This window comes from Varanus komodoensis, unplaced genomic scaffold (genome assembly GCF_004798865.1).
Source record: "Varanus komodoensis strain SLA01 unplaced genomic scaffold, ASM479886v1 scaffold1, whole genome shotgun sequence".
Taxonomy (NCBI): Eukaryota; Metazoa; Chordata; class Lepidosauria; order Squamata; family Varanidae; genus Varanus; species Varanus komodoensis.
In genome coordinates this window covers 72,227,400-72,250,038 of record NW_025335268.1, presented here as the reverse complement: position 1 = coordinate 72,250,038, position 22,639 = coordinate 72,227,400, and the positions used below count along the sequence as shown (strand labels likewise).

The 22,639-nt window shown below is 48.6% G+C and overlaps 1 protein-coding gene and 1 non-coding gene across 6 annotated transcripts in view; one reads left to right on the top strand and one right to left on the bottom strand.

Annotated features, from left to right (window-relative positions):
* Positions 1 to 22,639, top strand: part of PLXNA4 (plexin A4) — a 498,163-nt gene that overhangs the window by 165,303 nt on the left and 310,221 nt on the right. The window lies entirely within an intron of this gene.
* LOC123034351 lies at positions 13,151 to 13,257 on the bottom strand. Its single transcript, XR_006416730.1, has one exon. It is a non-coding gene; the product is annotated as a U6 spliceosomal RNA (small nuclear RNA).

The following is a 22,639-nucleotide window of genomic DNA, read 5'->3' as shown; positions in this document are numbered from 1 at the left end:
TCCACTTTGGGCATGGGATATACGCCAGTGGGGAGAGCAGGAAGAGCTGCGTGGAAAATGCCCACTCTCCTTCCTCTTCACCACAAGGCCTGATTTTCGCTTAATGCGTCCTCCTCATCTTCCTTAAATCCAATTAAAAGCCTATATTATGTCAGTGGAAATTTATGCCAATCCTAATATAGTCTAATAAGCCTTTAAATAGCACTCGGCTAGTGAGAAGCCCTGCAGATTCTGAGCCTAATAAGACGCTTCAACGGAAGATCCCCCCCCCACCCCACACTGTTCTTTTTTCTCTTCTCCGCTCCTCTCCAGGCAGTCCGCACATGCTCCCTGTGCTTCTGCTCTGCAAAACGGTTGCTTGCTGCCCCTCTTTTGCTAAATGGAAAGGGGGCGCATTTCCTTTTCAGATCCTGCTGCGCGGATAGTCCCTTGGCATGGCCTGCTGGCCGGTCTGAGGCTGCTTGGTCCAACTGACGGGGCCACCCGTCACCTGCACAGACCTCGGCCGATTTTGACACTCTCTTCATCTTCCCCTTCGCTGGCATCTTCCAAAGACCTTTCCATGGATGGTTCCTCTACCGAGGACTCCGAAAGGTGGGCTGGCTGCAAGGCAAGGACATCCCAGGCAAGGTGAACTTGCCTGACCGGGAGTGGCCAATTTCCAGCCATGCAGATGTTGCTGTGCTGTAACTCCCATCATCCCCAACCACAGCTTAGGGATGAGGGAAGTTACAGGGCCCCAGGATCCTCACCCTTGGGCTAAACCAAAGCAAAGTTCTTCGCCTCAGTGCATCCCAACAAATAACCCCGGTTGACGGGGGGTTAAAGATATGTTGTTCATATAGCCCACCGTTGCCTGAGCCGGCTGGCAGTGACTCTTCAGGATCCCAGACAGGGGTGCTTCCCATTGGCTGCTTTCTCCGCCTCTGTCTGTCTGTCTGTCTGTCTGTCTGTCTGTCTGTCTGCTGAATTTTTTCCCTCTTGCCAGGAACCCAAGAAAGCTCACTTGATCACCCCCCTCCCCTTTTATCTGCTCAACAGCCCTATGAGGTAAGTTGGGCTGAGAGGCAGCGATGGGCCCCGAGCTCCATGGCTGAGTGGGGACTGGAACCCAGATCTTCAGGGTCCCAATTCTCTGACATGACAGCATATGGGTTTCAACCACCGCGCCACACCTTTGGGTGGAGGTCCTGCAGAGAAACTCTAAGCTGCAGTAAGTCTCTTGCCAAAGGGTGCTCCCATTTCTTTTAGGGGAGGGTCTTACAAGATGTGACTTGGGGGGCAGTCCTTAAGGCATGGGCACCCAACATACTGCAAAGGCACTCCCTGACTTCCTGAGCCCTGAGGTTCACTTCGCTAGCTCCTGAAATCAAACTTACAACAGCAAAATGTTTTGTGTTATGATTTTACAAGTTCATGTTTGTTCATCACCTTTATAATTGTACATTTCGAATGATCAACGGCATCCTTCTGGGATCGAGGAAAGCATGTTTGGAAATGATGCTTGATGCTTTTAATATCAGTATTCAAACTCTAACCATCTATCTATACCCTTTTGGTACCAGAAATAGCTGGTGGAGATATTTCAGGGAGAAATAGAGAAGCACTTCAGTGTTATGTTCATATGTATCTCATACCAGTTCATATGCAACGTTTCCATTTATTGGAAATGCATTTCTTGGCTTGCTCCCACGGTATTCCACTTGTCAGAAAAGGAATGTATTGATTTCTAATAAAATAAATATATTTTCTTTTAATGGCTGGCTGGAGCATGCTGGCAGGTGTAGGGCCTTTTTTTCTAAACACACATTGGATTGCTATAAACAGCTTTCCAAATTGACAATGAAAGGCAAGAGGTGACAATCTTGTTATGAGCTGCCATGTGCTGAATGGAGGCCATGCCCGGGGCAGGAAATTCAGGCAGAATCAGGAGCTGGGCTTCTTAGGTGCAGGCCACAGGGACGGAATAGGTTAGGGAGGATTGTGACCAGGCTGCACGGGATTGGCCCCCCTAGCATTTGTGGGCTTCCGCTTGTGCTTGGCCCTGTCTTAGAAAGTGACCCAAGCTGAGAGAGGAGGTCCATGTACGCTCAAGAAGCTCTGGTTGTGCGACCGGCAATCTTCTTCTGCTTCACGTGCGGCGGCTCAGAGGAAAAGGGCAGAGGGAGGGCTCTCGTGCAGCAGTCACGGGGGGCTCGATTCCTGGTGAGCACCACTGAAGCCCTGGGTGTGCTCCCTAGGAACTCAAATTTGTGGCCATGACAAAGAGGACTGAGTCCAGGGAGTCCAATGGGTTAGAATAATAGAACCCGAGGGAGTCAGAAGGGGCCTCCTGGGCCATCTGGACTGACCCTCAGCTCCAGCCAGCTCCACGCATGCAATCCCCAACATCTGGTTGTCCAATCTTTCCTTGAACACCCTCACTGATGGGGCCTCCATCACTGCCTGTGGAAGCCCATTCCATATCCTAGGGGTCGTAGTGGTCAGGAAGTACTTCCTGACATCCATCCTGAAGCCCAGCTCCTTGGGCTCCATCCTGCCCTCCACTGCTGGGGAGAATAGCTCACAGCCCTCCTCCACATGACATCTCCTCACATACCTATAAGTCACTCAAAGATCCCCTTGGAGTCTCCCCTTCTCCAGGCTGAAAAGACCCAGTTCCCTCAGTCTCTGCTCCTATGGCCTCCCTCCCAACCCAGCTACCATTCTTGTGACCCTGAGCTGAACCATTTCTAACTTAGCTAAGTCTCTCCTATAATGTGGTGACCAGGGCTGGATGCAGGACTCCAGTTATGGGCACACCAGAGTCATGTCAAGCGGTATCAACACCTCCCTAGATCTGGAAGCCACACTTCTGGCTATGCATCCAAGGATGGCATTTGCCTTCTTAACCACCATGTCACGCTGCTGGCTCATGTTCAGCCTGCTGTCGACAAGTAGAAACATAGAAACAGAGCGAGTCAGAAGGGGCCTCCTGGGCCATCTAGGCTGACCCCCAGCTCCACTCATGACATGCCCACCATGTGCATGTCCAAGTACCCCAAGGTCCCTTTCTATGATAAGGTCTCAAGGTGGCTAGACAGAGGGGACGCAAGACTCCCAGGTCCAGAACAGATTCCTCAAACATCCTTCAGATCAGGCTATGTCCTGGCTGATTTGCAGTAGTTGCACTGCTCCTGACTCTTAGTAGCTTAAAAACTGCCGGTGGTATTTGAATGGCAACAGCAGTGCCAGCAACGACTCTGTGATCTGGTGATCTGGTGATAGTTCACATGCCTCACCTATAAAATACAAGCATTAATGGTTTCTCTTTGGCCAGGTTCTTGCAGAGATCTGCAGCTCACCTTGAGAAATGTGTTCCTAGAGTCCCAGTTGTATAATAGCTCAGGTGTCAAATTGACTTACAGGGGGAGCAAAAGGGAATTTGATTCTACTACTAATTTGCTCTTGGTGGTTCTTAGAGGTCTTTGGGTTTCAATAAAAGAAAAAGTAGATCCCATAATCTTGAGCTCTGCCAAGCCCGCGAATCTGGCAATGAGATGAAGGCAGAGCTGAACAGGGGTCAAAACTGGGACGCCAAACACATCTGGCATGCATGGATTCTCTCTGCTTGAGACGTTCAAAACAGAATCTAAATTCTCAGCAATGCTGCCCATGGCTGGTTAACAGGCAGATCTAATTGGAAGGGAATGGCACAGTGTTTTTTAATTATTATTCGTAGATGGGGGGCTGCAGGACTTAACCGTCAAGGCTCAAAATCCACCATCATAAATTAAAATGTGTATTTTGCACACTGGGTGTGTGTGTGTGTGTGTGGGGGTAAAACATAAAACAAACACTACCGCTTTCTATCTCTGTGCATAAAAATCTGTTGTTTCTGTTTTCATTTCTGCAGTAAAAATAGAAATGATATTTTAAAACTGCCCTCAAGTCACCTGCCCCCCCCATCCCAGATACAGTGCCACCCAAACTGTGCTGGCTTTCTTTGCTGGGGGGGTCGCGGAGCCCAGCTGGCATTGCGGGAGCTCCCCTCGTGCCTGAATGTCCAATTTTCAGCAGCCCCAGACCTCCTCCTGGCTCCCCTCTGTTGCTTTCAGAGGCACTGCACATGATGAAACAGCTCGCCACGCTGCCCGGCCGTGCCTGCACGAGGGAATTCGTGTCCCAGTCTTGTCTGTGCCCAGGCCTCGCAGGGCAGAGGCGGAGGCAGCGCAACTGGCTGGCACCGCTTCCCCCTGGCCTAGCTCGCGGCAGTCTGCTGCATTAAGGACGCTTTGTAAATGAACTAATCCGCGGACGTGGCTCAGACTTGGCAGAGGCGAGCGCTTTCTCTCTGCGGCCGTTCGAGGGCCAGAAAGGTCCCATGTCCAATCGATTACCACCCGTTCTGCCGTCGCTCGCTCAGCGCGGCTTCTCTTGGTAGAGGCTGGATTGTTTTGTCAAGCTTGCCCGGAGGTGACAGTTGGGGCGGGGTGGCTTAGTCCGATGGCAGGGGTGCATTTTGATGAAGCCAGGTGGTCGTGGGCTTGTGAGCAGGATGGGCACACCTTTGATAAGGCTTCATCTAGGACTCACCCCACTTGGGGGGCTCCAGCAGGCCCCCCAGACTCAAGAACCGGAAGCAGGCCAAGGCAGCGGCGTCTTTTGCAGCTCCGGCTTGACAGTGGGCCATGGCTTGTCTATTTATTTATCTTAAGGCAGGGATATTTGCATAAAACATTCTGGCTCAACTTGCATTCAGGCAAATAGGGCCTCATGCTGAGTTAAACTGGCGTGGCTTGATCCAAATCTGGGGGTTAGTCTGGGCCGGTCCACGTTGCCCTTCCAGGCAGTTTCTTGCACGCTCCTAAATTCACCAAGAGAATTTGAGAATAATAATAATAATAATAATAATAATAATAATAATAATAATAATAATAATGTGACACTGGAAAGGGCAGCTGTTGCCTTCTAGACCTAGGGGTTTAAATGCATTCCCCTCAAAAGCCTGGGTTTGAATCCCTGTATATACAGCCATATTTGTGATGCAGAATCGGGGCTCCCAGCTGCTTTCCTGACAGGCCAAGCATCTTTAACAGCTGCTCTATGGAGCTCTCAAAGCAGGAAAGAGCAGAGCCTTTTTGATAAGAACTTCCCATCATTTCAGGCGTCTTCAAATTTGCAAGGGAACAAACTTGAGCATTTATTTGTTTGCATGCTTGCTTGCTTTTAAAATCAACTGTGGGAGAAATGGAATGTGTCCGGTTCGCTTGCTCCTTCATTCCAGAAAGCAGGAGTGATGTTCTCCACTCTTCTGCAATGGAGTGCAGGGACTCGCTGCAATGCCAGAGCCCAAACCCCAAGGAGGTTCTGGGATGCTGTGTTGGTCTTTATCGGAAAACCAGTTCCAGCAGTTTTGATCCTCTGGAGCTGGTCTTTTTGTGAAGCTTTGGGCTCTTAATTATCTCTTCAAGGCCAAGCCACCCAAAAGACTTGAAGTAATGAAGGAACAAGGCTCTGTTGCTGGGGAAAGACAATTCTCTTCAGCTGCTGTGATCACGGCAACTCAGCTCAAAGGAAGCAGGAAATTCTGAGATGGGAGCAAGATGACCCCCGCATCCCTGTTACTAAAAAAAGTGCTACCACCAGTTGACAGCTGCTGGTTGGTAGATCAGGAGCAGGCAAAATATTTTCAAACTACATTCACTTTTTAAAGCCAGGGAGAAGGGCAGGGGGGTATACTGAGAAGCTAAATTTGGACCAACACCTGCTTGCTGTGTGAAAACAAGCAAAGAAAAAGAAAATCCAGATTGGGGATTCTCACTTGCAGACCAGGCACAACCCGACTGCAGTGTGATCCTTTTGAAGATATGTTTGTGCTTTTGTAGGTAGCAAAGCAATGCGCAGTCCTTCCAGGAGTGACCAAGACACAGGACGAGTGTTGGGAGCTAGTTTCTCTCCTTCTTCCTTTCACACAACACACAGTTCTTTGGCCAAAGCACTTTATTTCCAGTGTGCATCCAACAAGCTATTCACCACGCTTTGTCAAGAGCCTCTGAGCAAGTACAGAGTGGTTCATTGGACCCAAACTAGAGACTCTTTCTGAGAATCCTCCTCTTCAGTAAACCTGGGCTCCATCCCTCTGCGAGTGCTTCTGGGCATACCTCCTAGATCAGATGGGTCGTGTACCATCAGTGAGAGGGCTAAGCAAGGGGGGTGAGAACCGCGGTGGCACAGAAACCACCTGCCATTCTCTCAGTCACATCCAGGTGAAAACTGCACTGTGGAAACAGTGCGATCACTTGCCATGTCATGAAAACCCAGCCACACACATGCAGTGGCGTCAAGCAGCATGGCCTGGAGGGCGCTCTCCATGGTGCTGAACTTAGCCAGGGGAATGTGTATTTCTTTATTTAATGTTTTTATATGCTGTCCAATACTAGAGTCTCTGGATGACTTAAAACAAACAAACAAACAAAAAGCAACAATGTACCAGCAAACAACATACTGCATCTGACCATTAATGAAAAAAACAAAGATAAAACCAACTAAATGTTAAAATATTGGGAAAATAAAAAGGTTTTGGGCTGGCGCCGAAAAGAATACAGCAATGGCGCTAGGTGAACCTCACTGGGGATTGTGTTCCAAAGTTGGGGTGCCACCACCAAAAAGGCCCTTCTCTGAGTAGCTCCCCTCATCATTTCCTTCAAAGAGGGCTCCCTGAGAGGGACCTCTGCCTCAGATCTCAAGGGGCGGGCAGGCACAGAGGGAAGAAGGTGGTCCTTCAGATATCCAGGATCCAAGCCATTTAGGGCTTTATAGGTTGCTGTTGTTGTTAGTTGTGAAGACGTGTCCGACCCATCGCGACCCCATGGACCACATTCCTCCAGGCCTTCCTGTCCTCCACCATCCCCCAGAGTCCACTTAAACTCACGTCGACTGCTTCCGTGACTCCATCCAGCCACCTCACCCTCTGCCATCCCCTTCTTCTTTTGCCATCTATTGTTCTCAGCATTAGGCTCTTCTCCAGGGAGTCCTTCCTTCTCATTAGGTGGCCAAAGTACTTGAGTTTCATCTTCAGTATCTGGCCTTCTAAAGAGCAGTCAGGGTTGATCTCCTCTAGGACTGACCAGTTTGATCACCTTGCGGTCCAAGGGACTTGCAGGTGTCTCCTCCAGCACCGCAATTCAAAGGCCTCAATCCTTCGGCGCTCAGCCTTCCTTATGGTCCAGCTTTCACAGCCATACATTGCAACTGGGAAGACCATAGCCTTGACTATACGCACTTTTGTTGGCAGGGTGATGTCTCTGCTTTTTAGTATGCTGTCCAGATTTGCCATAGCTTTCCTCCCCAGGAGCAAGCGTCTCTTAATTTCTTGGCTGCAGTCCCCGTCTGCGGTGATCTTGGAGCCCAGGAAAATAAAATCTGTCTCTACCTCCATTTCTTCCCCATCTATTTGCCTGGAAGTGAGAGGACAGGATGCCATGATCTTAGTTTTCTTAATGTTGAGTTTTAAGCCAACTTTTGCACTCTCCTCCTTCACCTGCATCAAGAGGCTCTTCAGTTCCTCTTTACTTTCTGCCATTAGAGTGGTATTGTCTGCATATCTGAGGTTGTTGATATTTCTCCCAGCAATCTTAATTCCATCTGGAGATTCATCTAGCCCCGCCTTTCTCATGATGTGCTCTGCATATAAGTTAAATAGGCAGGGCGACAATATACAGCCTTGCCGAACTCCTTTCTCAATTTTGAACCAATCAGTGGTTCCGTGTCCAGTTCTCACTGTTGCTTCTTGACCCACATATAGGTTCCTCAAGAGACAAATAAGATGGTCTGGTACTCCCATCTCTTTAAGAACTTGCCACAATTTGTTGTGATCCACACAATCAAAGGCTTTAGCACAGTCAATGAAGCGGAAGTAGATGTTTTTCTGGAATTCCCTAGCTTTCTCCATGATCCAATGTATGTTGGCAATTTGATCTCTAGTTCCTCTCCCTCTTCGAAATTCTGCCTGTACTTCTGGTAGTTCTCGGTCCACATACTGCTGGAGCCTAGCCGGTAGGATTTTGAGCCAAGCAATTTCACTTTGCTAGCATGTGAAATGAGTGCAATGGTGCAGTAGTTTGAACATTCTTTGGCATTGCCCTTCTTTGGGATCGATATGTAAACTGACCTTTTCCAATCCTGTGGCTACTGCTGAGTTTTCCAAATTTGCTGGCATATTGAGTGTAGCACTTTTACTGCATCGTCTTTTAGGATTTTGAATAGCTCAGCTGGAATACTGTCACCTCCACTAGCTTTGCTGTTGCTCAGACTTCCTAAGGCCCATTTGACTTCACATTCCAGGATGTCTGGCTCGAGGTCAGTGACCACCCCATCGTGGTTATCAGGGACGTTAAGCTCTTTCTTGTATAGTTCTTCTGTGTAAACTTGCCACCTCTTAATCTCTTCTGCCTCTGTTAGGTCCCTGCCATTTTGGTCCTTTATCATGCCCATCTTTGCATGAAACATTCCCTTCATATCTCCAATTTTCTTGAAGAGATCTCTGGTCCACCCTGTTCTATTGTTTTCTTCTATTTCTTTGCACTGTTCATTTAAGAAGGCATTCTTATCTCTTCTAGCTATTCTCTGGAATTCTGCATTCAGTTGGGTGTATCTTTCTCCCTTGCCTATTGCTTCCCTTCTTTCCTCAGCTATTTGTAAAGCTTCCTCAGACAGCCATTTTGCTTTCTTGCATTTCTTTTTCTTTTCTGATTCCTAAGATGTCAATGTTCAGTCTTGTCATCTCTTGTTTGACCACGTCCAGCTTGCCTTGATTCATGGATCTTACATTCCAGGTTCCTATGGAGTATAGATCTTTATAGCATCAGACTCTCCTTTGCCACCAGATACATGGGGAACTGAGTGTCCTTTCAGCTTTGACCCAGTCGCTTCCTTCTTTCTGGTGCTACTAGTACTAATCCTCTGCTCTTCCCCAGTAGCATACTGGACACCTTCTGACCTGAGGGGCTCATCTTCCAGTGTCATATCTTTTTGCCTTTTGGTACTGTCCATAGGGTTTTCATGGCAAAGATACTGGAGTGGGTTGCCATTTCCTTCTCCAGTGGATCACCTCTTGTCAGAGCTCTCTGCTATGGCCTGTTCATCTTGGGTGCCCCTGCACGGCATAGCTCATAGCTTCATTGAGCTACACAAGCCCCTTCACCACGACAAGGCAGTGATCCATGAAGGAGCAACCAGGTTGCTACCAGATCCATAGGATGCTACCAGCACCTTAAATTTGGCCTGGACTTCAATTGATAGCCAGTGTAGACAGTTTAGGACCAGCATGATATGGGAGTATCTGCTGATCCCCGTTATTAACCTGGTAGCTCTTTTCTGGACCAATTGAAGCACCCAGAACGTCTTCAAGGGCAGCCCCACAGAATAGGTTCAACACCATGGAAAGCTTCCTACAGTTCAAACTAAAACCCTGTGGTGATAAACTACCCCACTTCCACTGGAGTCTCCAGTTTCTCCTACATGCATAGTATAAAGCGAGGGATTCCTTGCAGAGAGAGCCAAACAGCAGCCTCCAGAAGAGCAGAGAGTGTCGCCCGGCCAACCTGACAGGTTCTACCTGCAAGACAGCTTCCACCTGTGCAGGCTGGGCCTCTCAAACTGAGCTCAAACTTCCTCGCAGGCCTCATGCCTGCAAGGCGCCCAAGTGGAGCCTTGACTCCGAGTGCGGGGCTGGTTGTCTAGGAGACAGCGGCTAGGCCTTGCTTGATCCGCAGGCCCTTGAGCTATTCAGTAACAAGCGCTGCTCTTCGGATTAAGGAGGGGGACTTTTCTGGATTGTGCTTTCCCTATTTATCGGCGGCATAACGTGTCGTCTCTAATCCACGTTGTCCCTCTAAGAAAACACAAACCGGCACACATGCACACGCATGAGGAAAGCCGCTGACCTGCCTCGCTTTGCCTCCTCTCCCGGTGCTTGTTGTGTTGGCCAATTATCCCAAGTGGTGACAAGTAGAAAAATGAATTAGCCAAAGCTTTGTAATGTCAGCGTTATTTATCTTTTATAAGCTTGCCTGGCTCAGCCGCGGATCAGCGAAGGAGCTCCTTTATTCCTTCAGACTGCCTTTGATCCTGCTTTCTTTATAGCCTCTTGATATAGTCCCCTTGCTCCATCATTACAAAATCTTTTCTTCTTCTTCTGCTATAAAACTGGGAAGAATAAGATAAGGGGAGCCGGTGAACTTGCCTTGCAGGGGGTACGGCCGGCCGAGGGGCGTGTGTCCCCAGCTCACCTTTTCCTCCCCAGCCCCGTCTTCTGGATGCTAGCAAGACTTTGGTGCATTTATTTCCTGTGATCTTTAGCACTGTTGCACAAAGGAAGAGAAAGGTGCTGATTCTGATAAAAAAAAAACTCCCTGCTATGATCATTCTTTTTGCACATACACAGATTTTGCTGGTGGTGTAGGCACTCTTTTTCAACTCTTGTAATGAGGATTTTTTTCCAGAGGAGAAACAATGCTAGATACTATGAAAGGGAACTGTGGGAAGAGACTTGAGGGAAGCAGGCAAAGGAAGGGCGGGCCCTGGATAGCAGAGGTGGAACAATGCACAAGCTCTCTGTCCTTGCTGCACTGGGCTCTTTCTTTAGCTTGCTTTTTCTACAAGGGCCATCCTTTTCTGCTGTTTATTAAGAGCACCCAAGGCTGAGGGCATCTGAGGATGCACAGAATGTTTCTTTAGGATGGGGAAGTTTTCCTGCCTGCATGCCTGTCTGGGGGCACTGTGGAAGGTGCTTTCTTCCAGGGCACCCTTACTCCACCTGCCGAGGATGGCAGAAATCTCACAGATGCTCAGCTGTGGCATGGGCTGGGTTCACCTGCACTGAATGGACCCATAAAATGCAGCAAAAAATCTTCGAAGCCTTAAATTCTAGTGTGGGGCTCATTGCCAAGAAGAGAACCCCGTAGCCTCCAGGGGTACCTTTTGGAAGAACCAGAATTAGAACCCAAGTCTGTTTGCCTCCCCAGGGAAATATCCCTAGGGGTGGCTTGGGCAAGCCTGCAGAGTTCCATTTCCTTCACTGGGATCCACATACAGGAAGGTAGACAAATGCACAGGTTTGTGGCTTTTTCACCTGGTACATATTGATTTAAAACATCTGTATTCCACCCGATTGTGCCACAGCACCTCTGGGTGGCTCACAGTCCTAAAATAGAAACACAATCAAAAGCTACTTGCAACCTTTAAAATACAATATAAATAAAACGCAGATAAAAATACAAAAAAAAGAAGGTTGAGTGGCATCAACTGTTAAAATAGTTTTTTGCGTGTTCGTTTTTTTAAGGAAGGCCTTCGCCTGGTGCTGAACAACGTACAAAGAAGGTGCCAGGTGAATCTCTTTGGGGAGGGCATTCCAAATATGGGGAGCAGGTGCAGAAAAGGCCAGTGCAATATAGGATTGCATGACAGTTTCTATAAGGGATGTGCCACCGTAAGAGGAATGTGAACGTGGGAAAGGCAGGCTTTGATATAAAGGAGGAGAGGTGGGAAGTCTTGCTTGTTGTTCCGGGCCTGGTAGAAAACTAAGATCAGATAAGAAAAGAAATCTGGAGAGCGTCGGAGGGGCGACCCAAGCAATCTGGGTTCTAGTTCCCACCCAGCCATGAAGCCAACTGGGCCAGTCACAGACTCCGAGCCCATCCTACCTCGCAGGGTTGTTGTGAGGATGGGCACTGGGGCTAGCACTCCGTGGTTTTTACTGTGAAGCAGAAGTCTCTGGCCACATGCCTTTCAAAATGTAACAGAAGCATTGCAGGCATGTCTAACATCAGCCTGCTTATGTTTAACGAGATCTATTGCTCTAATGCAGAGTTGCCACGAGTGGGCCCTCTTCATTATCTCCCACTTTTAAGATTTGACCCCTTTGGAAACAGCTGCTAGCAAAATGTCGTTGCTCATCAGGAGAGAGCGAGGGAGAACTTGAGTTTAACGAAAGCCCATTTTCTGGACTTTCTTCTCACAGTGTGTGGAAGTGTCGGGCCCACAGACAAACTGCGCTGGCATTTCCCAGCCCTCTTCCCCTTTCTGCAAAAAAAGCTCTCCCCTGCCCCTCTCGTTTGACCTGTCTAACCCTGGCAGACGCTTTCGCCCTCCGCTTCTGGCTTACATCCATGCTGTCAGCAACCGTGGGACGCTGTGAGGAGTTGCGCTAGTGCGGAGGGGGGGCTGCGAATGTGCATGATCGCCAGATTCTTTGGATGCCACCTTGAAGCTCAGCTAGTCTTGATTCCCATGTTTGTTGGCATCCTTGTTGCTTTCCTGGAACAGAAAAAATGTGCTCTGTCCCGTCCCGTCCTGTCCCTCTCTCTCTCTCTCTCTCTCTCTCCCCTTTGGGAAAACACACCAGAAAAGCTCATGAGCTGCATATAAAGCACAGAGAAAATGCAGATTTTTTGCGCGCGAAAGAAGGATAAGAACACAGGGACGTCTACTCAGTCCAGGCCCCACTGGTTGCTGTTTGTAGCAGATCACCTCTGGGAATGGAGGCAGGGGCACGGCCAGCAACTGCTGCTGCTGATGACGAACTTCTCCTCCATGCATTTGTTCCGCCCCCTTTCAAAGCTGTCCAAGTCGCTGGATGCCACTCCTTCCTGCGGCAGGGAGTTGCATGGCTCAACTCTCAGTGTATTTTTTTGTATTTATTGGTAATTTATTATGTTCTATTGTATTTCATTGTATCTTATTGTGTTGTAAGCCGCCCCGAGGCTTCGGCAAGGGGCGGCATAGAAATGTTATAATAATAATAACAACAACAACAATAACAACAACAACTTCTTTCCAGCTGTCCCGGGTCTCCCATCCATCAGCTTCATGGGAATTCGCAAGTCTGGGAATTTGCAGGGGTTCTCTTTGGATCATGTTCTCAGTTGTGAATGGGATTTGTTTTGTTTTTTTGTTTTGTTTTTTTTAGAATAGGTTTTATTCTTAATTTACCTAACAAAAAGAAACTAAGAAGCATCAATCATCGAAAACATCAGCCCTACTGGGTCAGCCCCCCACATTTTTTCCTTTTATGTTAAACTATAAACCTGTTTAAGTCTATGCGTAGTCCCGTTTCTCTAGCCAATAATAAAAAGAATCCCAGGTTTGATAGAAGTCTGTATCTTCTTTCAAAAATATGGAAGGCTTCACAAATGTGTGTGTCATCCTTGCGCAGGGGCCATGCTAATCTTCTCTGTGTCGTTCCAGTTTTAGTATATGTGCTGCCGAAGTGAGCACGTGAATGGGATTTGTCAATGCAGGCACGAGGCGGGAACAGGACCTGTGTGTGTGTGATTGTGTGCGCAGCGCATGTGTGCAAGGAGGATCTAACCCTTTAATCTCACTGGGGTCTCAGTCTAGACCAGGCTAGCAGGGCCTTTTGCATGGGAAGGATGGTGTAAAAAGCAACACAGCTCACCCCCGCCGAGAAGATGGTGAGTTGCATTTTGGTTGCTCTCTTGTCCTGGTGTTACGGGTTGAAGAACACCATCTTGTTCCCTCAGGCCCTCCTTTCTTTTTCCCTTTATTCCACTTTGCTCCACAACTCTTCCAACAGAGGATCCCCTCAAATAGAGGCCATCTACTGCTGCTAATTTCAGTTTTGCCCACCAAATGTTCTCTATTTGAGAATCTTGCTCTGAAATGCTGCGGTAGATAGGCACGCATGAAGCTACCTTCATGCCCCCGATACTTTCAAATAAACCTCATTCAGAACCCCAAATCACCGCTCAGTCTTGAAGCTCTCTGGGTGGCATTGGGCCAGTCGTTATGTTTCTGGAGGGTGCAAGGTTGTTGTACTGATAGAATGAGGATAGAGAGGGCCTTCACATTGCTTGAAGTCGCAATGGACTCAGTACCACGGGGAGCAGTGCCACTGAAGTACTTCTGACTGCATGCAGCCGTTGGCTTTTGAATCGGGAGCAAAGCAACTTGCAAATGGGTGCTGCCGGTGAAATTGCCAACGTGAAGCAGGGACCTGAAGTATCCAGTCTCTGCCTGCTTCTTTTCCTTGTTCCTGGAGCTGCTTGGGGGTGATGGTGTCTGTCGTGACCAAGGAGCCAAGTTTGGCAGGGGCAAGTTGGAGGTTGAGGGCCTTCGCTCGCTGTTGCGTGCAGGGGGCCGTGCATTTCACCGCGGAGAGCAAGGCTGCAGCTTTGCTAAGGATTCCTGTGCCCATTCGGCACGAGAGACCCTGTGCCGAGCGTGTCAGTCTCTGTCAGCTTGCAACAATGCGGTTGTCATGCGCCGTGCTCGGTGGTGCGGGCAGCCGCATGGGACGCTCTGTGCCGCATTGACCAAGAATGGCTGCCAAACGAGATGGAGTGGCATCTGAAGTAAAAAAGGCAGGTTGCGTGCGCCAGGCCGTTCGTTCGTTCATTCTTCCAGGCAGACTGAATTGGCTGCAGTTACACAGGACAATGGCTGAAAGCGAAGCTATCCATCTGCCTGAGACACTGCTTCTTGGACTGGGCCTCAGCAGAGACTCCCGAAGGCAAGAAAATCGAATGAAATGAAAGTTCTCTGCGTGGGGGCATGTGAAGGCTGGGCCTCAGAGGGATGGACTGAGGTGCACGTGTCGGTTCTGTCAGAGTGCTCATTCTCCAGACTGCAAGGGTGTTTTGAGCTGTATTTGTACCAGTTTGCAAATGCAAAAAGGCCAGCGTGAAAATTCTTAGGCATTTTGAGTTAAGCCAACAAACAAGCAAGCAAACATTGAGTTCTTTAGAAAGGAAAAAAGGGTGGGATAGAAAGCTAATTATTAAATAAATGAATTTTGTGCACATTCTCCTCAATTTACAAATCGCACCATCCAAATGCACTTATATCCCAGCCATTTGTTCCCTTTTGAGGATCCCAAGGCAGCTTTCGTCGCGTCATTTAATCCTCACAACAACCCTGTGAGGTGGGTTCGCCAGTGACTGGCCCAGAGTCACCCAGACAACTTCACGGCTGCCCCAAGATGTTTGTAGGGGGTGGGTTAAAAAAGCTTTTCATTAATAAATAAAAAATAAAATGGCCAAGTGAGGACTAGAACACGACTCCCCCAGGTTCCCCACCCAACTCTTTAAGCACCTCACCACACTGCCTCTTCCACATGGATTCCCCAGCTGGCACACTTGTTGCATGTGATTTCTCCCAAGATACGCACTTTTCTTTGCATTTTCAGTTCGAATGTGTTCTTGTGTGTGCATTTCTCGAGCTGTGAAACTGATGGCAAATCCTGAAAACTGGAGATTTCAGTGCTCAGGTTGTAGCTTGGTGTGTGAAGCATGGAGAGTTTCAGGTACTAGCTAGTATAGAAATAATATTAATAATAATAATAGGTAATGGATCAATGGTTCGAATGTGGTACGTTAAAGAAAACCCACTCCAATCAGTTTTTCCTACATCCCTAGACCTTTCTTCCCCTGGTTTTCCAGTTTGCCTTGCTCATGCTTTTGCATATCTGTGGAATGCTGATGGAATATTTTTAAGCCCCTTTCCTATTGGAACAGCTTGTGTAGATAAATAGATCTTGGGGTTTCTCCACGGAGGGAAAAGGAACCGATTATGCAAACTGATGCATTCCATAGCGGTGGGCTGACACAGCCGTGCTAACTCCTTGTGCTATTTGTGGGTTTCAAATGTGCATCGGATTCCAACTTTCGGCCTGCCTTGGGATACACGTCCCACTGAAAGAAAGAGAGGCATGACAGCTGTCAGATCAGAGAGAAACCTATTTATCCCTTGGCTCTCAGCCCTTTTCACCTAGTTTGGATGGGAGCCACAAATCACATTTTTCCCCTTGGAGAAAATAGCTCAGAACTGGACAGAAGGAGGGATTTGGTTAACTGGCTGCTGGGTAGGCTGCCCAGCCATGAAATGGCACTGTTTGTGCTGGAAATAATAAAGCATGCTGGCTTTTTATGGCATTTTTAGCAACAGACAAACTGATGTTGCAAACAGATATGCGCAGATTTCCGATCCTGACCCTTTTGGTCCCTGTGACTGTCTCCTGTGCTTTCTAAGTTTCTCCTTATCCCTCTGGACACCCTTATGCTTACTCCGTGTGGCCACTTAGCTGTGTAGAGGACTCGTATGGAAGTTTCCATCTTCCAACTCCTTTCCTATGGAATAGAAGCACCTGCCGACTTATTTAAAGTCCATCAGCTCTCAAAACCTTGGGAAAAACCCTGTTTTCTCCTTGCTTTTTATTTTTATAAAGTGGTTGCATCATTTATTAAAAGTCTGTGTGCAGAGAAGGGCATGATGCACGTGAGCCGTAAATGTACCTCCAAGAGGCAGGAGAAATTCCTGTGCTGGACTGGGAGTGCAAGAGGGTGGACGGAGGGTAATGAAACATTAAGCAAACTCAAGTGTGCAGGAGAAAGGGGGGATGAGGGTGAAGAAGGACTTAATGGGATGAAAAGGCAGGTGGGGGTGGCGGGTGGGGGGCACAGCGCCACAGAGGCCGGAATCAGAGTGCCATGCAAGGAATCCCAAATGGGGAGAGCGAGCGAAAGGTGAGGGGTGGGAAAGGAGAAGCAATTCTGCAGTTTACTAGGAAATATGCTGGGTGGCACTAAGGTTGCTCTCACAAAGTAAATGCCTGTATTTATCACTGTCGGGACGATTTATCGTTTGGCCAGCCCTTTTCGGGAGGGGGAGCCGCTCGGTCCTTTCTTTTCAATTACTGCCATGTGGAGAGAGTGGATGGCCGGGCCCTTTGGGGAATGAACTGTTCATGAGGTTAGTGGATGGAGAAACTTAACCTTTTTGCTGGCGGACTGGAGCGGAGTTTCCAGCTCCTTTGCAACAGGCCTGGGCTAGCAAGCGGTGATGCGCCTCGCCCACCTGTGCCTTTCTCTAGCACGCTGGTCTTCTCAGGGGAGCTTTGGCTTCTCATGACGTGCCCAAACTCTGTCAGCCTCAGTGTGGCTGTTTTTGCTGTTAGGAAAAGCTTTGGTTTGATTTGACCCAAGACCCATTTGTTGTCCACTTTTAATTGTATGTGGTTAATTTTAAAGTAGTAGATACCTATAGTCATGTTTCGTTTGTTTGGTTGTTTGTTTGTTTAGTTGCACAGTCATGCCTGACCCATCATGACCCCATGGGCAACACTCCTCCAGGCTCTCCTGTCCTCCATCATCCCCCGGAGCTCACCCAAGCCCACACCCACTGCCCTGGTGACTCCATCCAGCCACCTCATCCTCTGCCGCCCCCTTCTCCTTTTGCAGTCAATCGTTCCCAGCATCAGGCTCTTCTCCAGGGAGTCCTTCCTTCTCATTAGGGGGCCAAAGCATTTAAGCTTCAGCTTCAGGATCTGGCCTTCTAAGGAGCAGCCAGGGTTGATTTCCTTTAGGATTGACTGGTTAGTTATCTTTGAAGTTTCACGTGTAGAAATATGATAAATGTATTTAACAAATAAAAAATTACAAAAGATCTCAGGAGGGTGTAGGTAGGAGAACTGCAGTTGCTAATGACATGGACAGTAGCCAAGCACAGGAGTGGAAGTTTGTCTGGTGGGGGATGGAAAGGTTATTCATCCAGCCACTTCCCTCCATTGCTCTTCAAATGCTGCATTTGCATTTGGTCTCAGAAATGCACTTGATGAAGAAAGCAGGTCTCCAGCTGGGCACAGAGCCGAATCCAGGTGACCAAATTCTCCCTGATGGTCCCACTACCCACAGTCACATCATGATCCTGGCATCAGAACTGGAGGAAGGATGTCCCAATGGCCATATCAGGATGCCATCGGAGCTTCCCAAAAGGTTGCTTCAGTGCTGTCAATTCTGCAAATAGAAGGCGCTTGAGAGAGCCTGGCTTTGGGTTTTGCTGATAACATCTTGGCATTCTGCATTTTAATCTGCTGCCATTACTAAGGCTATTTGGACTGCCTGAGAAGAACTACTGGAAAACTACAAATGACAATTACTCATTTAAACTAATTCAAGATCTAACCCAAGATCTGTCCAGGCCAATTAAAGCTGAAGTTCTGAGCATATTTATTTGGAAGGAAGTTTTGTTTGAGTTGGTGGCACTTACTTGGGAATAAGTATGTTTATGATTGTAGCGCAAATATGTTTTCCTAGATTTCCTTTAAAGACCGAGAAATGTCTCCGGGCCAATGAATCCACTCTTAGCTGCTTTCAAAAGCAAAACTTTCCATATTCGCTGTGATGCAGCATTCTGGATGAAATGCCTGGGCAGCTGACTTTGCTGATCTGCTACCAAAAGGCAGGGCTCAAAAGCATTTGAAATATAGCCAAAGACTCCGGGAGGAAGTCAAGTACGGCAAACTGGGAACAGATGGGTCCATGCATGTCTCCATATCACACCGCACCATCCTGGTCCCTGTCCCTAAAATGGGATATTGAAGAACTGGGGAAAGTTTAGAAAAGAGCAGGCAGAATGATCAAGGGGCTGGGGCAGAAAAGGACAACGGGAACGACACGTGCGGAGCGGCTCCCTGCCGAGGGGCTTCTTCAGGAGCAACTGGGACTGCTCAGCACGGAGGAGGCAAGGAAGGGCAGCCAGGACAGAGGTGCTCAGAGCAATGCGCGGTGTGGAGAAAGGGGAGAGGGAATCATTTTTCTGCCTCTTGCAGAACACTTGAACCCAGGCTCATCCCATGAAGCTGAGCCGTGGGAGGTTTAGGGCAGATAAAGGAAGCTCTTCCTCACAGCACATCCCAGGAGCTGGAGTTCCTTCTTTGCTCATTCAAAAGCCACAGACTGTTGTCTTGATTGACCAAAAAGCACAATGCCCCACAATGAATCTCTGAGCATGCACAGAGTGGTTTGTTGAGCCCAAGCTAGCATTCACTTCCAGGAACTCTCCCCAGGAGAATGCCTGGGCCCCATCCCTTCAGGAGGAGCCTTCTGAAAGCGAGCACGCCCCCTCTGCATGCCCCGATCCTCTAACTGGGCCACCCTGCTCAGCTGATGCCACATCATGGGGTCAAGAGCCAGGCTGCCTGGTCCGTGTCTGAGAAACTCCCCTGCGCTGGGCCCCCTCCTGCCAGCCGCACACCCTGGCTCTTCCCGGGGACTGCCTGCCCCCCTGGGAGCGGGCCTTGAGACAGGCGTCTCCACTTCCCTCATCCCAGTGCCTCGGCTCGGCCCACGTTCCCAGGCTCCTCGCAGTTCCGCTTCACATTCCGATTCTGATTCCCTGCAGCCCCAGCAATCGTCCTTGAGAATGGCTGCTCGCCTTGCTGGCCACGTGCTCCTTCCTTCTCCAGAGGAGGCATGTCTGCATGCAGCCATTGCTGAGGAGCTTGGGCAGGAGGGGGTCTTGCCCCCATCCTGCTGGAGGGATCCTGTGGGCAGCTGGTCTGCCACCATATATACTAGTGCTGGACTAGATGGACCTCAGGTCTGGCCCAGCCTGGCTGTTTGTATGTTCTTATGTTTTTAGGAATGCATGCAAAGTAAGACTGATTACTTTGGAAAGAAGCCAGTGAGGGGAGACGTGATAGTAGTGTTCAAAATCTGCATGGTGCGGAGGAAGTGGGTGGGGGTCTCTCTCTCTCTCTCTCTGTGAGTGAGATAATGCTAGAGTTGAGGGTCACCCCATTCTTCTGATTGACGGGAGATACAAGACAAGAGCATAGTGAAATGGTGGCGTTTGCTACCACATGATGCTAGAGTGGCCACGGCTTTGTATGCCTTTAGAAGAATTCAGGGAAAGCAAGGCCTTCGAAGACCACTAGTCCTCATGACGGCTGTATGCTACCTCAGAGGCAGTATGCCTAGATGCACTAGCTTCCAGGGCACACAGGCAGGAGGGGGTGGGTGCACTCCTGCTCCTCCTCGTGGGCTTCCCATGGGCATCTGGTGAGCCTCGGTGTGGGCAGCATGCTGGACTAGATCCAGCAGGTTTCGCCTTATGCTTCAAAACCTGCAATTCTAGTGAATTTGCAGCCTTTTACTTTGACACTATAGGAGCGAGAAATGCACCTTGCTTGAAACCAAGGATCCCTCTGTTTCCATGTTGCACCAGATCCCAGATTGCACAGCAGTTCTCAACTGGTAGAAAACACAGTGCTTGGTAGCAATCAACATCACTGCTAGGTTCCCAGTACGAGGCGATGCCTTTTTTCTGTAGTGTGACCATTTAACGGGCTGGACTCTACTTCCAGCTCCTTTCCCAGCCCATTCCCCAGTCTCCATGCTCTTAATCTCATTGCAAAACCGCTGTTGGAACCACTCAAAATGCTGCCTCCCCCCCAGGGCTGGGAAGGGATGGCAAGGAAAGGTCCAGCTTGGATAATGCTGCTTGCATAATCCATTTACCAGAGCCGATTTTCCAGGCTGGTTTCGGGATGCATTTCCCGTTCGAGGATCACATCCTCTCATTGGCATAGGAGATATTCCAAGCAATCGGAAACCTGTAATCCTGTTTTCAAGCATCTGCCAATTCTTTGTGTGTTGGAGCCCAAGCCGCTTCGAGCAAAAAGGCTGGGGGTGGAGGAGGCTGTGCTGATGGGAGCTGAAACTACCAGGTGGATTTCAGGTAGGGATTAATGAATTAAGCTGTATCTCACCATGGTTCATGCATGGCCCATGCCCTGAGAGGGGAATCGAACTCCACTCTAGAAGGGCATAGTTTTTGCTGGAGATCCTTCCCCAAAATAGACAACTCATCAACAGGGAGCAGTGGTGAATTTTGAAGTGCAGCTCTTGGCCATGACAGCCTTCCTAATCATGGTTAATGTATGCAATGTAATAATAATAACAGCAATAATAAATTTATATGTTATAGCCTTCCTATTAAGCATCCTCAAAGGAGTTGACACTTTAGTTAAACACTATATCATAAAGCACAGCAGTCCAAAACAAATGAATGCACCACTAATGAAATCTCACAATTAGGTTACAGGACACGACTGTAATCCCATCCAGAATTACCTGGGAGCAAGGAGCGCCAAATTACTTCTGACTGCATGCAACCACCGGCTTTTTAATTGGAAGCAAACGATCTTGAAAATTACTATTGAAATTGCTAATACGAAGTAGGAACAGGAAGTATCCAGCCTCTGCCAGGTGCTCTTCCTTGTTCTTGGACTTCCTCCATTCCTGTCGATCACAATCAGAGCTTGAAAGCCTTATTATCCCTCCATTTCCATGCCTGGGCAGGAGAGCATGTCCATTGTTCTGGTGGTCATCTACAGAGGGGCCCAGTTCTCACACACTACGGTCTGCTCAGAAGAGTCCTCCAATTCTGAGGAGGAGGAGGAGGAGGTGGGGCTGATTTGGGCAAATGACTTGGCAAGATCGTGGTTACCTAGTGAAGATGCTCAGGCAGAGGATGACAGCCGGCCAGTCCTGAGAAAGGAGGGAGCTCTCCTTTGGAGTGACATGACAGAGAAGGGACTCCTTGACCCATCAGGAGATGGCTAGGGAAGCATGCAGAGCCATGGCAAAGTGTCTGGCATTCCCACGGTCTAATCCTCAAGCAGCAGGAGCAACCCTGAGAGGGAAGCCAGGTTCTTCCTGAAAGGAGGGGGTGCTTCTGTATGGATTCCTCTCTTCACATGGGCAGACACTACCCCCACACCTTGAGAAGAATGCTGCTTTGATTTATACTGCAGTGTAATCAGGGAGGCCTAAGAAAGGGATTGTGCATCAAAGTTCTCATTGACGTCTGGGGAGAGGACTGTTCACGACAGCTCCGGCTTCTGAAAAGGTCCTGGGGCTCTGCTTCCCTGCGTTCCTCTTCCATCAGTGAAACTGACCCACAAAAACGCAGCACAATTCCATCATGAGCCCATGTTTCGGCAGATGTTGGGCTTGGTCAGTCCACTTAAACACTGGCAGGTGGAGCAGGGAAAAGAATGTCAACAAAAACTCAGCCAATGTGCAAACATACAGCAGTCTGGACATTTTGAACTGAATATTCAAAACTGGAAGAATCAGTATGTTACGAAAGCTTTGATGTCCCTCCAGAAAGCTACTTCAGGACCCTAGAGAAATTTGAATAAGGAAAATGTCATAAGCAGGCACACTTCCCTTCAAGAATCCCATGTCTAACGTGGGGAGGGAAGCCAGGATGAGAGAGAGAATGAGAGAGCGAGAGAGAACCTGGATGTGAGTTGGCTACAGCCTATGGCTTCCCCCGTGTAGTGAATTCTCAGTCTGTCCTAGGATTTGCAGCTTTTGTTTGCAGACACACTGCTTACCTGTTTTACATTTGAAAATAAAAAATGACCCTCCCCATACAGTAAGTCGAAAGAGCCCTCATGCAAAAGCTAATTGTGCCATGCCCTACAGATAAATGTCTACAGCTTTTATGTTACATATTATACCATGGCAGAATTCAGTTAATTTTATGGTGCATTATTGCACTATAAAGGGGGAAGGTATGTATCAGTTCTCACTGCTGTTGTTGCACTGTTTAGTTAGAAGAAAATAGGGCTAGAAGGATCTCAGCAGTGCGTGACTGCAAAAAGATAGAGGGATCCCCATGTTCTTTTGTCTCACACAACCAGTCAAGCTAATTCTATTCATACAAGTCTGAGGGTGCTTGAAGGTGTGGCTTGGGTTACATAGAAACAGAGCGAGTCAGAAGGGCCTCCCGGGCCATCTAGTCTGACCCCCGGCTCCAGCCGGCTCCTCTCACGACATGCCCACCATGT